This window comes from Phyllostomus discolor, chromosome 3 (assembly GCF_004126475.2).
Source record: "Phyllostomus discolor isolate MPI-MPIP mPhyDis1 chromosome 3, mPhyDis1.pri.v3, whole genome shotgun sequence".
NCBI classification, from domain to species: Eukaryota; Metazoa; Chordata; class Mammalia; order Chiroptera; family Phyllostomidae; genus Phyllostomus; species Phyllostomus discolor.
The window spans coordinates 56,259,716-56,275,860 of record NC_040905.2 but is presented as its reverse complement, the minus strand read 5'-3'; the positions used below and the strand labels follow the sequence as shown (position 1 = coordinate 56,275,860).

The following is a 16,145-nucleotide window of genomic DNA, read 5'->3' as shown; positions in this document are numbered from 1 at the left end:
CCAATAGTTAAATGTAATTTAATTTTCTCTTTAAAATAGATAAGAAATATAATTTTAATTGTGTTTAAATATCAAGCAACTATTTTTCTGTGGATGCAAGTGTTTCCTAATAGAGTCAGAAAATTAATACAACATAGATCTTAAAATGTAAAGGCGCTCCTAAGAGTCTGATCACAAATGCCTACTCTTGACAGGATGAGCAAGGTGTGATGAGCAAGGAGGGGCCTTACACCAGGCACAGTTTCAAGGCTCATTAGCACGGGGTGAGAATGTTAAACACTTTTTGCATATATCAATATACACAGGAGTCAGTAATTTTTGACATTTATTTTTTACAAAATTAGGCATTCTATTTAAAAATCATATTCAACCATTAGAACTGCTTTTATTTAGGATATGATACGAGACTTCTTTATCTTCTTAGAATTCTCTTGAACTATAAGATAATTGGAATCATTATGAATTGACAAATATTGTTAGACACATTATAAAGTTCCAATTGTTTAATGTGTACCGGATAAAAAAATTTCAATAGAAAATGAGTTTTCTTGCCTTTTAAGTATTATAAAAACTATACCTGATTAAAACGTGAATCTCTTGGAGGTTTTGTACTAGGTAATTCTCTGGGCAAGATTTTTAAAAAAATTTAACTGTTAACCAATAAATTAACAAATACTGTTCTTTTTCATGGTGCCTGATTTCCATTCACATTTGAGGAAGCTTGTTAAGTTGTTGGGTGGTCTTTAAGGAAAGGTATTATGGTCCAGAAAGTAGATCTTTTCACCCTTCTTTAATATGTTAAAATGGTATAAATCCAGACCTAATTCCATCAGGATTTTTTTCTTAACTAAATTAATACTAGCAAACCTGGTTATTAAAAAAAAAGAAAGTATATCCATTTGTTCATTTCTTGTGTTTATCCAAAGACCACTTAAGAGTCTGTATAGGTTATAGGTTAAGGAAATAATTTTGACTACATCTTTCTTTTTTTTTCACAGTTGAGTTTTTCTCCCCTTACATAAACCAAAAAAGAAATTCCCACACTAACATTAATAGATTTACACAGGTCCGCGTGAAATACTCAGTCCCATTGCTTGTTTCCCTACGACCCCTTTGGCTGAAGTGAATGGGCAATGTCCCTTCTAGGACTGACTGTTTGATCTTTCTTGACTTGAGTTAGAGTGAATGGCTATGTGATTTTTCCCTTCTCTCATTTTATAACTTCAAAAATCAAGGAATTGTTAACCTTACCCTTATTTCTCAATTTTTATTGTTTTGGGGGTCTTTCCTGAGTTCTTTTATTGCTTCAAAATATTAGGTATTATGAGAAAGCAGGTGCACTTTTAACTTGTTTTGACTACACATTTGAGATCATATAATTGTTTTAGGTGTTGATTTATCTCCTTACACTTGAGAGATTGATGTGGTTCATCACAGCCCAATGCCATGTCATGAAAGAACCCCAGACACTGATCTTGAAATGGCAGACTATAGGATGGTGCCCTTGTAAGGAACTGCTGACAGCTTTAGAGTCAGTGGATAGTACATTTATGGCAAAAACACAGAGCATTATGAATTCTCAGGAGGGAGTAGTTATTGGACTAGTTGAACCAAGTTATGGCTTGCACGATATTCTGTGAAAACGTCATGTTGGGCAAAAAGTCCAAGGTGCAGTGTGTGTGTGTACACTTTGGGTGCGTGTGCACTTTGGGTGCTTGTGCATAGGGAGGGGTGACTAGGAAGGAGAGAGCAGAGAGTAACAGACAAAAAGCATGAGAGGATGAGGATGACTGCAACAGAAAGAGAAAATCAGTTTTTCTGATTTGCAAACAAAGAGTTTGCGAACCTCATCACCATTATTAATATCATTTTTTAAATAATACCTATATGTCCTATTACATGAAGTGGCCCAAAGTGATACAGGGTAATGGTTTAGAACAAAGACCAAACTGGGTTCAAAATCCTGCCTCCCATTCACTGGTTAGTGGCTCTAGGCAGGTCATTTAACCACCAGAAAGTCTCAGTTTCAGCATCTGTAAAATGGGGATATAATTACCCACCTCTTAGAATTGTAAGAATTAAACAGGATGTTACATATAAAATCATAATGTAGTGATTAATAATTAGTAAATTATTATCATAACACTACACTATATTTTATTTTATCTTCCTGCCAGTGATGGTCACTTAGAAATGCTTGGTGGAATAATTATTTTTAGCTCTTTTTCAATAATACTTTTATTCTTTTAAAATTGAGTCACTATCAGGGCAAGTCTCTAATTCTGATGCTACGTGAGGCAAGTGTTAATTACCAATAAGTACAATAGACTTCTTCAAGAACATGAAACCCTTTCACACAATCAGATGTTATTAAATAAATGTCATATTTAGAACCATATGGAGCCAGAAAACAAGATTATTATACCTGTAAGTTTTAAAGGTCACTTCTTGGAACTTTTGAATTTCAGATAAATTATTGCTTAGTTTTAATAAAAGTTCAGATTGAAGGAAGCATTTGATGTGAATAGAATTATTAGATGGTTTTAATAGTGAAAACAGCTACACCAAGAATTCTAAAGGTTTTTTTCTTTAACATTAGTATTATTTACTTTTGAAGGATATATTAATATTTTTTATATTTCTTACTACATAATTTTCATTGTTTGCAGTAAGAATGAATAATATTAATGAAGACTGAGTGTCATCTTACTCATCTTTCTATTTCTTTACAGTCACCCTTGCAAATAATATATTTTCTATAAATATTTGTTGAATAAATGAATTGTATTTACTAATTACAGATAAAATGCATTTTTATTTGAATAGTCAAAATAAGTAAATGGCATTTTTTGTAATTTTTTTTATTTTCCACATTTGAGGGATTGTTCATTTTAATTATAGTTTATCAACCTTGAGATGATGAACAAGTAAACGTATTTTAATTTGAGTATTTTTTCTTCATGTGAGAAGAAATATAACATAGTCTAGAAAATGCAAGAAGTTTTACCTGAGGAATACACCTTTTGATAACACAAACAAATTTAGGTAACATGTGGATGAAAATAGGATGATTTCTGGTCTCAGAGTCTATTTACCACTTTTTGTTTTTATAACCACCTAATTTCTCAAAGAAATTCGTATTTTCAAAGATAGGTAATGGTAATAAAGGCCTGCCGAGTTTAAAAAGCCTGTGGAGTTGCAGCCTCCTGAAATTATTCTATGCTCTTGAATAATGCCCCTCTAGTGTGCACCTTGCATTCAGCTTTCTTTTCTAGCCCCATTTTAATGCCTGGCAAAAGAGTGCTCAGCACAAGAAACACTTGCAGAGTGGACTTCTCTACGGTAAAACAGCATGGGCGGCTCCCAACACTGCAATCAAAGATGCCTCTAAAAGCTTTAATTTAAAAATAATAATAATAATAATAATAATATTAATAATAAGTCTGCATGAAGATGATGGAGTCCTCTAAGGCACATGGGTTTAGAGAATTATTCCCATCTGCAACCCCTCCCTCTGCTTGGGAGCCCTTTCCAGGGTTATGATTACTGGAAAATGGCAGTTAATCACCAGACTTTTTTTTTTTTAACTGCAGCTGCTTCAGTCAGACTAGTAATCTATTAAACAACTTGGTCTCTAGTTTAAAATTTGCATTGTAGACTGTATAGAATGGATTTTCATTGTAATCAGAGCATCCAAGAGAACTTCCTAATATGATTTATAGAAGCACATTTGTTTTTATGTATGGACCTCTCTAGTGCTGTTGAGCCAACTATTTAAACAATACTGTGGTTGATCATCATAAAGTGAAATATTGTAGCACTATTGAATGCAAGCAGCATTTACAATAGTCACATTTGCAGAATATTTGAATTGTGGTGTCTCTAGTATGTGGCAGTAAAACACCCACACAATTCAAAACTTAACCCAGATATTTAAATTTGACTTGAACCTTGAAAAGGTTTTGGAAGTTTAGCCTTCTTGCACCAGACTGTGGTCAAGTGGTTTGGCCTCTTTTTCTACCTTAAATCTTATTATATTTGCCATAATTTGAAGAAATATTCCAGAGCCTAAGTCAATATTTAGTGCTAAGAGAAGACAAAACAGCTCTAATTTACAAAGGACCTTTTTAAAACACATTCTTATATGTAAAATTGACAGGCTACAAGAGGTGGTTGGATGAAGTTCATCATGTTGGAAAGAATGTTTCAATTAAAGTTGAGCACTTTCTCTTCCAGGTCCTTTTTTCTCTATTTTTTTATTTGCTGTGCCAAGGTATCCATGTGCGTTTTTCCACTGTCATCTGGCTCATTCCCAGCAGATGCACACAATCTGTTCTGCTGTCACTAACAGGGTTCGGTTTATGAAAAGAATGTGTCAGAACATGCCACTATAGTCACTTTTACAGGTTTTTTTAAAGAGTAACTGAGAATGTATGCATCGCCCTCGTTTTATTGTACTCGGCCTTTAAGAGGTTTCTAAGAAACTTTCACAACATTAGTAGACCAAAAGCTTTCTTTTAAACATATTTTTGACCAAAAATTTACTTTCCATTATAAATAAAATTTTTAAAGTTCACAAACATTTCTAATGATGAGAAATATGTATTGTATTAAACTGGAGTAGATTTTTGTAGAACTGTTTAAAATAAACCAAATATTTTTATGAAAAATCAAATTTCCCATTACAAAATTTCCTTTATAATCAGTAAATACATACCTCCTACTAAAAACAAACATATTTTCCTACTTAAATCAAAGCTTTCTTTTAAAATATTGTGATATACTGTTTAGGGTATGGTCATATATACCAGTTGTTTGATTTCATAGATAATATGGATTTTTTAAGGGTTTGACATCATTAAATTAAACCAAAAGCTGTTAAACGATCTCATCCTATAGAGACATGATAAATAATGTGATATTTTTCTCTGTAGATGTTCACATTTTAAAGTCATAATAGCTAAATATTTCTGAACTTGATTTTCATTTATTAAGGTGTCTCTCTATTCCTACCAAATATTCTAAATACAAAATCATTTTTGTTGTCTTCTTCATAGCAAACAATTTCTCTAGTTTTATATAAATGAAAAAAAAATAAGCAATGGAAACCTGCATTTATTCATGAAATAATAAGCTTAATAAGTTAGCAAAGAATTTTAAGTTTTAAGTATGTATAGTAAGTACATACTGCATATATATGCACATGCAGGGAGATAATAGACACATTTATATTTTGTATACAGATCATGGTATTTAAATATCTCCCAGAACTCAAGATTTTTAAATGTACATATGTGCTGATTTTAGATTTTTGAAATATTTTTTGACATGAAAGCAACTCAAATTTCAGGAAAATTAAGCAATTTTATCACAGTTATAATTCACATGAGCTAAAAATGAAGATTCAGCAACTATATTAATGAATAACCACATACAAAGTAAAAATTAATTATATATAGGATAACTAGTTATTGTATTTTCATAAAGAAAATTTATGAAATACATTTTAAGGCATAATTTCTGTCAGAACATATATTGTCACATAGATAAATAAGCAGTACTCATATACATTAACAGGTCTTTTGGAAATAACTTTTCACATTTTAGCAAGAAAATAATTTACTTGGACTTTATTAGCTTTGTTGTCACATCATACAGATTAACTGCTAAATTTTGTCTCGAGTTGTATCAAATGATTGTTGTAGTAAGTTTTTTAATTCCTAAAGAAAGGTGAATTCTTTTCCATTGTATTTGATTTATTTATTTATTTATTTTTAAGATTTTATTTATTTATTTTTAGAGAAGGAAGGGAGGGAGAAAGAGAGAGAGAGAGACATCAATGTGCGGTTGCTGAGGGCCGTGGCCTGCAGCCCAGGCATGTACCCTGACTGAGAATCGAACCTGTGATGCTTTGGTTCGCAGCCTGTGCTCAAGCCACTGAGCTACACCAGCCAGGGCTTCCATTGTATTTTAAATGTAGAAATGTATACAGCTGTCCTAAGTTGATTTTGAAATATTTTTCATGACATAAACAGAGTACATATGTTTAAGGTGAGTGATAAACAGCATTTCTGCAATTCACTTTCTCCTGGCAATAGTTTATTTTTTCCATGACTTCATGTGTCAGATAACTTTACTTTTTAACTAGTCTGTAGGTACATGAAGTTGTTTAGTTTTGGTAATCCTGAATATTTGCTCTTGGGATAAAAAGTCCACACCAAGAATCACAGGTGGTGAACTGAAAAAATTTTTGGTGGAATCCCATGGGATATGAGAGCTTCCTACTCTTCCACTCAAAGGGGTCAGCAGTAGAGAGGGGGAGATTTGCCCTCGTACATAACAACAGTAGATTGAACCTTAATAACTACTACTGCCAGTAATTAAGGGTCAGTCACAGGTACTGGAGAACAACCGGAACAGTCACAGGTACTGGAGAACAACCAGAATCCTTTTTTTCTTTGCTAAAATTTGAATATACACGTGCAACACCATTTTGAGACAAAACTCCACGGACAAATTTAATTGTACTTACCCTGAATGTAATCTTGAAAATCCTCTACTATATTTATTATTCAAAGTGTTACTACAATCCTAAATTTCATTGGATGGGGAGTTGGGGGAGCTTCTCCTCTTAGTGAGATTCACAGAACTTAAGGAATATTTGTAAATACAGTTTACTTTGTGAAATATTTTTAAATACCAGGTCTTCTAAAATGGTAGGCTCTTTTATTTATAATACCTTAGAATAAAATAATCAGATTTTCTTCTAATTTTATTTTTAAAAATTAAAGGAAGAGTATTTTTGAAACTTGAAATTTTCCTGGTTCTCTAGGATGTGAACAATGGGGCCACTTTATCTCAAAAATACTTTTTTTCAATTTTGCCAGTTGCCTCAACTTTCAACGTGGGTCCCACCCTCCTTTGTGGTTGGGAGGTATTGCTTTCTTTGCATTTGCTTAGTCACCAGTCTTTTTAAAACAAAGACAGACTATTTTTGTGAATCTGTCCCCAAAATATGTATTATTCATAGACTGTGAAGCCCATCAAAGAGTCTTACTGCACGAGTAATGATAGGGTGGACTGCAGCAACCAAGACGGCTTTCCTTGGGGAACGTAGACAGCCTTCTCCCTTTCTCGTCTGCATGAGCACATGTTGACCAGTTGGTTTTCAACTCTTACTGGCTTGGTGGCTGGAAGTAAGTCTGATCTATAAATGTAATTGATATTTTCAACTATGAATTAGACATTCCACTTTTATTTTATCCAACTTCACTACTCAAGACATCTCTAATAATTCTAATAATTTGTTATGCGTGAAAAATGTATATTGTTAATTAGAAAGTATTATTAATTACAACTACTTTTACACAGTAACAATCACGGCTAACACTTTTTGAGGGCTCACTATATATTTGGGCACTGTTCTAAGGGCTTGAGGCTTTACATACATTAACTCATTTATTCCTTAAAACTAGTGAAAGAGGCATTGTTACTATTCCCATTTTACAGATGAAAATTTAAGGCAAAAATGTTTAAGCATCTTGCCTGAGTTAATCACTTCACTAATGGCAGAGCTAGAACCTGAAACATAATCAGTCTCTTGAGTCTACAGTTTTATCAACTAAGCCAAAATCTCACACACATTATCTCAACAATTAGACAAGAAAAAGAAAATGATTTAACTATAGAAACTTAAATTCACATGGCATCTTGGGGAAAAGTAGCCAGTAACCCCAGAATGACATGTTTAAAACTTTGTGTGATATGTTTGTATGGTTTTTAAAAGAGAAGTGAACTAATTCTTGGTCTATGGTGCAGTTCAACGTTGTTAACCTGTAGGGGGAAAATATATATATATATATATATATATATATATATATAGTCTGTCCAGAAAAAGTTGAGCCATTGTAAATATATCGAGAATGGTTTGTGTGGCATCGATTTAACCTGGCAGCCAAGGAGAGTGGGCTAGAATACACATGTGTGAACAATGACAGCTTCACTGTACTGGTCAGTGGTGGTGGTAGGTGCCACTGAGTGAGCATGTGTACTGTGTGGCCATCACATTCAAAATAACTGAGTGATGAGAACAATGAATATGCATCAACTTTTGCATTAAGCTTTACCATTCCTCTTCAGAAACTATTTGGGTGATTCAGAAGGCCACAGCTATGGGCAACTGGTGATTGGCAGCTTCACCACAACAATCATCCACTCATGCATCATGTCTTTTACAGAGTTTTTTGGCAAAAACATCAAATCATCCAGGTGATTCAGTCACCCTATAGCCCAGATTTGGCACCCTGCAACTGCCTTTTCCCAAAACTAAAATCACCTTTGAAAGGGAAGAGATTTCAGACTGTTGATGAGATTCAGGAAAACACGAAGGGCACCTGATGGTGACTGGGAGAACTGTGTCTCAAGGTACCTGTCTTGAAGGGAACTGAGGTGTCATTGTCCTATATACAGTGTTTCTTGTATCTTGTATCTTCTTTAGTAAATGCCTCTATTTTTCATATTACATGGCTGGATAACTTCTGGACAGACCTCATATATGGGTCCTGTTTTCTTGTATATAAATGAATATTAAATGGATTTCAGGAGTTAGTACAGATAGATATTCTGGAAAATTTGAATTCAAGCATGACTTTTAACTTTCTCTTTGTAGTTGAAACAGAAAGCAACAACAACTTAAAACCAGAGATAGATGTGGAATAAATACAAGTTAGAGCAACTTGCATTATATCTGAAAACTAGGAAATGTTGTATCAAGTTTATTCAGCAGATGCATGGCTTTTCATTTTTTAACTGAATATTCCTGTGTTCAGTAAAAGGACTTTAAAAAACAGAAAAGGAACCCTGGCTGGGTGGCCCAGTTGGAGCATCATCCCGCACACACACCAACAGGTCAGGCTTGAGTCCCAGTTGGGATGTGTATAGGAGGTGACCGATAGACGCTTCTCTAGTGAGGATTTTAAAAAAGAGAAGGAAAAGGATCACTTTCAGAATTTTTACTGTGAGAAATAATATGAACTTTCTTGTTTATATCACAGTTTTCTTGTTTGTTTGTTTGTTTGTTTTCATAAAAGCATTACTGTGTCCTTGACTAGCAGTAAGAACAGAGGCTGGTCAGAGATCAAACAAGACTCAGATACTTATGAATTACCAAATGTATATGCTTTGGACTTCAAAATTAATAGCTACCATATCTTTAAAATCATGGGTTCCTTGCCAAATTTCCACAGTGAATTTTAGTCACTACATTTGGTTCTACTTTATTTTATACTGCTGAAGAGAAGCAAATGCTCATTGAGATTACCGTGCAAACACCAAAATAACCTGTGTTCTCTGTATTTAAAAGTGCTTTTTATTAGAAATGTGACTTCATGATTTAGGAATGAGATGTATAATTTGAAATTAATTGGTTGCAATGATAAATAGCCTCCATGTCACATTGTGGTGCCCACTGGCAAGGGGAGTTCTGTTTACTTTGTGCAACATTAAGTGCCACTGGTAATGCTCAGTGTTCGTTTCTCTCTAACGAAACCACTGAAGCTAGTTATGTCTACTTCCTAATGTGATTTTGACTATATTATTTGAATTCCCTCTTTGGAACCTTCCAGCTGTAAAGCACACTCTTAAGACTCCACAAAACACCAGATCTATATTTAGTATCCATTTGAGTTCTAAATATACAGGAAACAAGTATTCACTATAAAGGCCTGGATTACCCAAAGACTGAGGAGGAAGTCATAGCTGTGGGCTAATTCTATAAAGGATAATTACATAAAATTATTAGTAATATTTCTAGAAGGTTGTGATGTAGCTAATACTGCATTTTGAAAGTCTTTTCAAAATTTTTGATTATCCAAGGACTAAAATCAACTAACAGTTTTCCCAAACGGAATCCATTCAAAAAATGCAAATTGTAACTGAACTTGGGTATATGTTAAGTGACATGTTCTTCTTATAATTAGTTTCAAGCAGTGGTTCTCAATCCTGGCTATATGGCAAGCTCTGAAAAAATATTGATATCGAACCTTGGCTGGTGTGGCTCAGTGGATGGAGTGCCTGCAAACCAAAAGGTCTCCAGTTCAATTCCCAGTCAGAGCACATACCTGGGTTGCAGGCTAGGTCCCTGGTTGGAGGAGTGCAAGAGGCAGCCGATGGATGTTATCTTGCACACTGATGTTCCTCTCCCTCACTTTCTCCCTCCGTTCCCCTCTCTCCCAAAATAAATAAATCTGTATTGATGTCCAGGTCCCACCTCAAGATATGAATTGAATTGGACTGCCATCCAGGCATTGCTGTTTCTCAAAGCTGCCTGGTGATTTTAAGGTAAAGCCTAGGTGAAACCCACTATTTAGAAGATAAATGTCAATCTGGAACTTTGGTCATACAATTCCATGTTAAGGAACAAATAAGCATATAACTTGAAAACTATCTTGGGCAAGTGCCCGTACAATATCTACTGCTATTCTCCAAAACTTTCCCTTTAGACATCCACTACAAATTTATTAGTCAGTTCATTCACTGAGTATGTAACAGGAGGTGGCTTGCTAGCTGTTAGGGATACAGAAGTGAAAGATGGAGTCTCTACCTCCCAGGGCTTCAGTCTGATGAGGGGGATGAATGTGCCAGATGCAATTATGAATGTACTGTGATAAAAGCTATACTGCAGGTCTGTTGTAGGTAAAGTGGATACTCAATTGATGGAATGTTCAACTTTTTCGGGAGATGACTGGTCAGGTCAATCTTCAGTAGAAGGAGGGACACCTAAGGTGAGTCTTAAATGATGAGTCAAATCCTGGCAGTGTTCTGGAAAAGGGAATTTTTTTATTCCTCTCCCCTCTGACAACATAACAGATTTTTATGAGTTTTTTATATGAACTCCCATATTCTCAACCTTGCCCCCCCCATTCAGGCCTTGCCCAGGACTATATGTTCTGTTGAAACTGGGGGCAGCTGATGAAGCGATGGGGATGGTGCCAAAAATAGGAAAAGTCTAGTTAATCCCCTTTCCATTCTCTGATATGACAGAAAACCTCACTATTACGGATCTGGAGGTGACCTCAAGGACTTGCCTCTCTTCACTCCCACTCATACCCTGTTTCCTAGACACAGCTGAAAGGAAGGATGGCCTGATCCAGGCCCTCCCCTGCAATTCACTGTTTTAACGAGGATGTGGGAAAGTTAGGAATGAGGGAGAATGGCACCACCAGGGAGATAACACCACAAGAATATTTTGTACGATGGAGGCTCAACTTTTTTTTTTGTCTCTTAGAAAAAGTAATTTTAAAAAATTCAAGTGGTAATTCTCCTTTTTGTGTTCTAAAAAAGCAAAAATAGATAAATGTACTTTAGGGATGTCATACCCTTTAGGAAAACTCTTGTGTATTTCTACTTTTTTAAAATTTTATTTATTTACTTTTAGAGGGGGGAAAAAGGAAGGGAAAAGAGAGGGAGTGAAGCACTGAAGTGCAAGAGATACATTGATCAGTTGCCTCTCATGCGCCTCCAACTGGGGATCTGGGCCATAACCCAAGCATGTGCCCTGGCTGGGAATTGAACCCTCAGCCATTCAGTTAACAGGCCGACATTCAATCCACTAAGCCACACCAGCCAGGGCTCTTGCATATTTTTAAAATGAGGTAATAGAAGGGAATAAGTCTGTAAGACATAACAAATCACAGCTTTATAAGACACATCGAATCCTAGAAATTGAACTTGTTCCTCCTATGTTGCCAAACATACTTACAACACACATACACAAGCTTCTGTGTACATATCAGAGGACAGAAAAGGCCAGACATGACTAGAAAATAAATATACATGTTCTACAAGTTAAAATAAATAGACTGCATTATTTCATAGGATGCCTCACTACAAAATGAGCCACATCCAGTTTTGTGTGTGTGGTGGGGGTGGGGGGTGGGGGGTAGTTAGATGATCATTGTAGTTACGTAATGGAATAAAATTCCAAGTCTGTAGAGCACCTTACCTCCACAAATCAGATTCTTCCTTATTTAAAGCCCAGTCTCACACTGGGAAGGACGAAGGGAACTGGGCTGCACTGCTTGATTATATCATTTCCCAGTGACTGGAGTAGAGAATTAAATTAGTTATGAAAGACTGAGAAATTTGATCTAATGGATTTCCTTTTTTGGAAGTCATAAAATGTACTGAGTTTGATCTCAAATAGATTAACCTCACACATGCAATTAGAAAATTATCACCTTCAGTAAATTAAGTATACAGCATTGAATTCAATTAGTGGATTATTAGAGATTTACAAGTCAGTAAATATCATAAGGTGAGATTTATTTTTTAATGCAACTGGAAACCCTCCAAAGATTCAAGTAATTTTAAGGCCCTTGGAAGCCCCCAGTGCTGGTTTTGCTGGAAAGGGCCATTTTATCTTTGAAAGGCAGAGCTTTCTATGATTGCAACTTACAAATTTATTGAGTCAGCGATGTTATCCAGATGAGTTTTTCCTCTCACATCATGCAATAGCTGAGAAGCTCTTTAATGGCAGCCAGTTCACAAATGGATAGACTAGTAAAATTCAAGATCGTACTATATCCACATAAGATAATGCTATAACATACCTGTATTAGGGTACAAAGCTGTATATTTCTAAGTCAGTTTATTACAGTGGATTTTAAGATCTGGCTTCACATTTGAATTCTTGAAGGGCTTTTAGAAAATAGCAATGGCCCTGATCCATGTGGCTCAGTTGGTTGGGTGTCCTCCAGCAAAACACAAGGTGGCTGGTTTGATTTCTGGTCAGCTCACGTGCCTGGGTTGCGGGTTCAGTCCTGGTTGGGGCGCATTCAAGAGGCAACCAATCGTTGTTGAAAATCAGTATTTCTCTCTCGCATTGATGTTTTTCTCCTTTTCTCCCTCCCTTCCCCTCTCTCTAAAAATAAATGCATACAATCTTTAAAAAAAAACAAAACCAACACTGCTAGGGAACCAACTCCAGTGATTCTGATTTCATTGATCTGGGATGGGTTTACATATCATCATTTTGAAAAAGTATTTCAGATTATTCAAATGTGCAGTCAGAGTTAAAAACTTTTTGTTAGCATTCAAAATCTTTAGAACTTTGAATCAAATTCGGACACTAAAGTGAAATAAGTAAGGAACATTAGCATCACTTCCCTTTTAACTATAAAATTGAGAAGAAAAGAAATTAAGTTACAACAGGAAAATTATCTCTTCCATAGAATCTTTCTTTTCCTGGTTTATGAGGCCAGCTGTATTATTCCAGTTTCTAAATTATTGGCATTTCTAAAGATGAAGTAACAGGGGAAGTGATGAACTTTATAAATAGACTGCCTGAAATATTTGGCATGAGGGGTCAAGATGTAGGCGAAGCTAGAAAAAGACTTTAGTTTATGTATTAGCCAGCAGCCAACAGTTGTTAAAGTTCCTTAAGAAAGGGAAGAGTAAGAATCTCTTTAAGAACATAATTTTTTTTTCTCCAATGTGTAGTCAGTAAAACCCAGAGGGGGAAAAAATGTACCTTTCAAGCCAAAATTAGGTCATGCCAACCACAGCAAATTGGAAGCTCCACTTAAACTGTAGTCTTGCAGGATTGCTGTGGATCATCTTAATGTCACACACGTGGTGGGGCCGTTGCTTCCAGATCCTGACGGCGGGGCTCTGCCGAGCAGGCCGGCTCTGCTGACTGATCGCCCAGTCCGGCTGCCTTTGGCACACGGATGTGATCTAAGTTTGTGTCTCAAAGGTATTCCCTGCAATACAGCCGTTTCTAAGATGAAAAAAAAATAGTTCATAAAAAAAAACCTCAGCAAAACACAACACAGTTCATTTTATTTTATGATTCTAGAAGGGGAAGATGTCAAAGGAAATGGAATAGACAAATCCAGAAGGGTGGTGAGCAGGCATGCCATTCTGGTGATTAGGAAGACATTGCCAAATAACTAACCTTACCACTAAAAAAATAAAGAAAGAAACCTACAAGGTAATAGTTTAATTCATTTATTCATCTGTTCACATTCGAAGTAGCGGGATTGTTCTTTTTCTAGCCTTGAGGGATGTGGAAGAAAGTTGGAAGGCACTTCATTCATTTCATGGGCACTTATCAGTATTGGAAAGTTGAATCTACTAGTAAAATGCAATGTATTTCCATTATGTAAAAGAAACTACTGCCTTTTTCCTACCTGCAGAGCATAGTGTTGCATTGGTGTTTTTATTCATTATTTGAAAGTTGAACTGACCATAAAAATGTAACTGTTTCCATTACAGAATGGAACTTACACTCTTTCCTACTAACAGAAAGTATTTAACAAAATGATAAGGACTGTAGGTTTTAAACACTCTATTGTGGAATTCACTAGAGAACTTTATCAAGTTGTATAAGGAAAGTATTAGTGTCTGTTATAGTACCCCACGTGTTCCACGTGTACCCGCTCTGTTCTCAAACAAACAAACAAACAAAAACCTGAAGGATAACTGGTTAAACAGTATGGAATTCAGTCCTACTAAAGCAAAAAAAAAAATCTCAAATTTTTGGACTTGTCCCTAAATGAACACATATACTTGCAGCTGATGGCCATTATTAGCATCACTGCTATGTCACATCAGCACAAAGAACTTTTTCTCTTCCAGACCAATTTTCCAATGTGTACAATTAATTGTATCACCTAATGTCCAACTTACTGGCATCTTAGGATGAGCTAGCAATGGATATTTAACATTCTATCTGCTATGAATTGAAGTGGAATATTCTGAGAGTTTGAAAAAATAAACGTTTTTTTATTACAGAATACTTTATTCTTCAATAATTACTGTTGGAACATTTGCATGCTAAATGGCATTCTTTTTTATTTTTCATGCATGCTGGTTCTATAATACATTCATTGATACACAGAAAGTAAACAACCTAGTCGGTACTGCATGAGGGTTCTGGAAATACTTCACAGAGGAGCAATGATTCAAATGTGCTGGAGCTGGATCTTAAAGGAAGAGCCTGAACGTGTCATGTCTTGTTGCTCCATGTCTTGCCTTTTGAGTAGACTCTAGCATCCCACCACGCACCCAGTAACACAGCCACATCCCTAACACAAATAAGTTGCACCCCCAAAATCTGTTTTAAAATTGAAAAACTCAGGATTTATTTTACATAGAAATCATTTTTAAATGGTTAGTTTCTCACATTGTGTCCACAACAGCCCATTGTACAGTTACAATAAAAAATTTTAAAATAGTAGGAAGCCATAGGGGTGTTGTGATACAAATAACTGAATTAGATTGTTCAAAGTTTCCTTAACCAGTAATGCTTGGCCAAAGCATTCTTTTACATGGCAAATGGAAGTTTTATGGAAATAATGAAAACAATTTCTAAGTTTCAAAGTATAGTCTACCATGTCCATACCTCAGAATCATATGCAGTGTTCCTTCAAAGGGAAACTTTTTCACCATCACCTTTCTGGGAGAACTATTAACATAATACTAGATGTTTAGTGAAGTTTGAGGGTTATTGCTTAAAGACTGCAAATATTCTTAGTTTACAATTTCTTTTTAAAATAGCTTTTTCTGTTTCTCCATGTATATATATAGTAAGCATCACTCTAAATATTTATTAGTTATTGTTAGCTAACATGTAGAACATATGAGAAAGTGTTTTCCCCAAGGGATGACTGAATAAAAACTAAAGAAGACAGAGCCCTGGCTGGCGTGGCTCTGTGGATTGAACATCAGCCTGCTAAACAAAAGGTTGCTGGTTCGATTCCCAGTCAGGGTACATTCCTGGGTTGCAGACAAGGTCCCCAGTTGGGGGCATGCAAGAGGCAACCAGTCAATGTTTCTCTCCCTCTCTTTCTCTCTCCCTCCCCTTTCTCTGAAAATAAATAAATACAATCTTTGAAAAAAATAAAGAAGAGGACAGATGGAATTGACAAGGATGTGTGCATGTTGAGAGTGCCTGAGAAGGATTCAACTAAAGTAGCATTAAGATTCAGGCATTTCAGCTCTGGACTCTGTAACCTTATTGGCTACATGATACTTCTTTCCATGTCCTCTATTAAGCTCTTACTGGGCTACCCTCCTCCAGGATGTCCCAGACCAACTTTGAGTTTTGTTGCCCATGAGTCCAAAATCTAGACTCTGCCAGGCAC

General features: G+C 35.5%; 1 protein-coding gene across 15 annotated transcripts in view; it reads left to right on the top strand.

Moving 5' to 3' along the window:
• MEF2C (myocyte enhancer factor 2C) overlaps positions 1-16,145 on the top strand; it is a 163,206-nt gene that overhangs the window by 28,604 nt on the left and 118,457 nt on the right. Inside the window, exon 1 of one of the 15 annotated variants that reach the window (XM_036020515.1) lies at positions 2,798-3,045. The exons of the other annotated variants lie outside the window; for them this stretch is intronic. The gene's annotated coding sequence lies outside the window, so the exon portion shown is untranslated. Of the gene's footprint in view, positions 1-2,797; positions 3,046-16,145 lie in introns of those variants that run through there. 15 annotated transcript variants of the gene reach the window in all.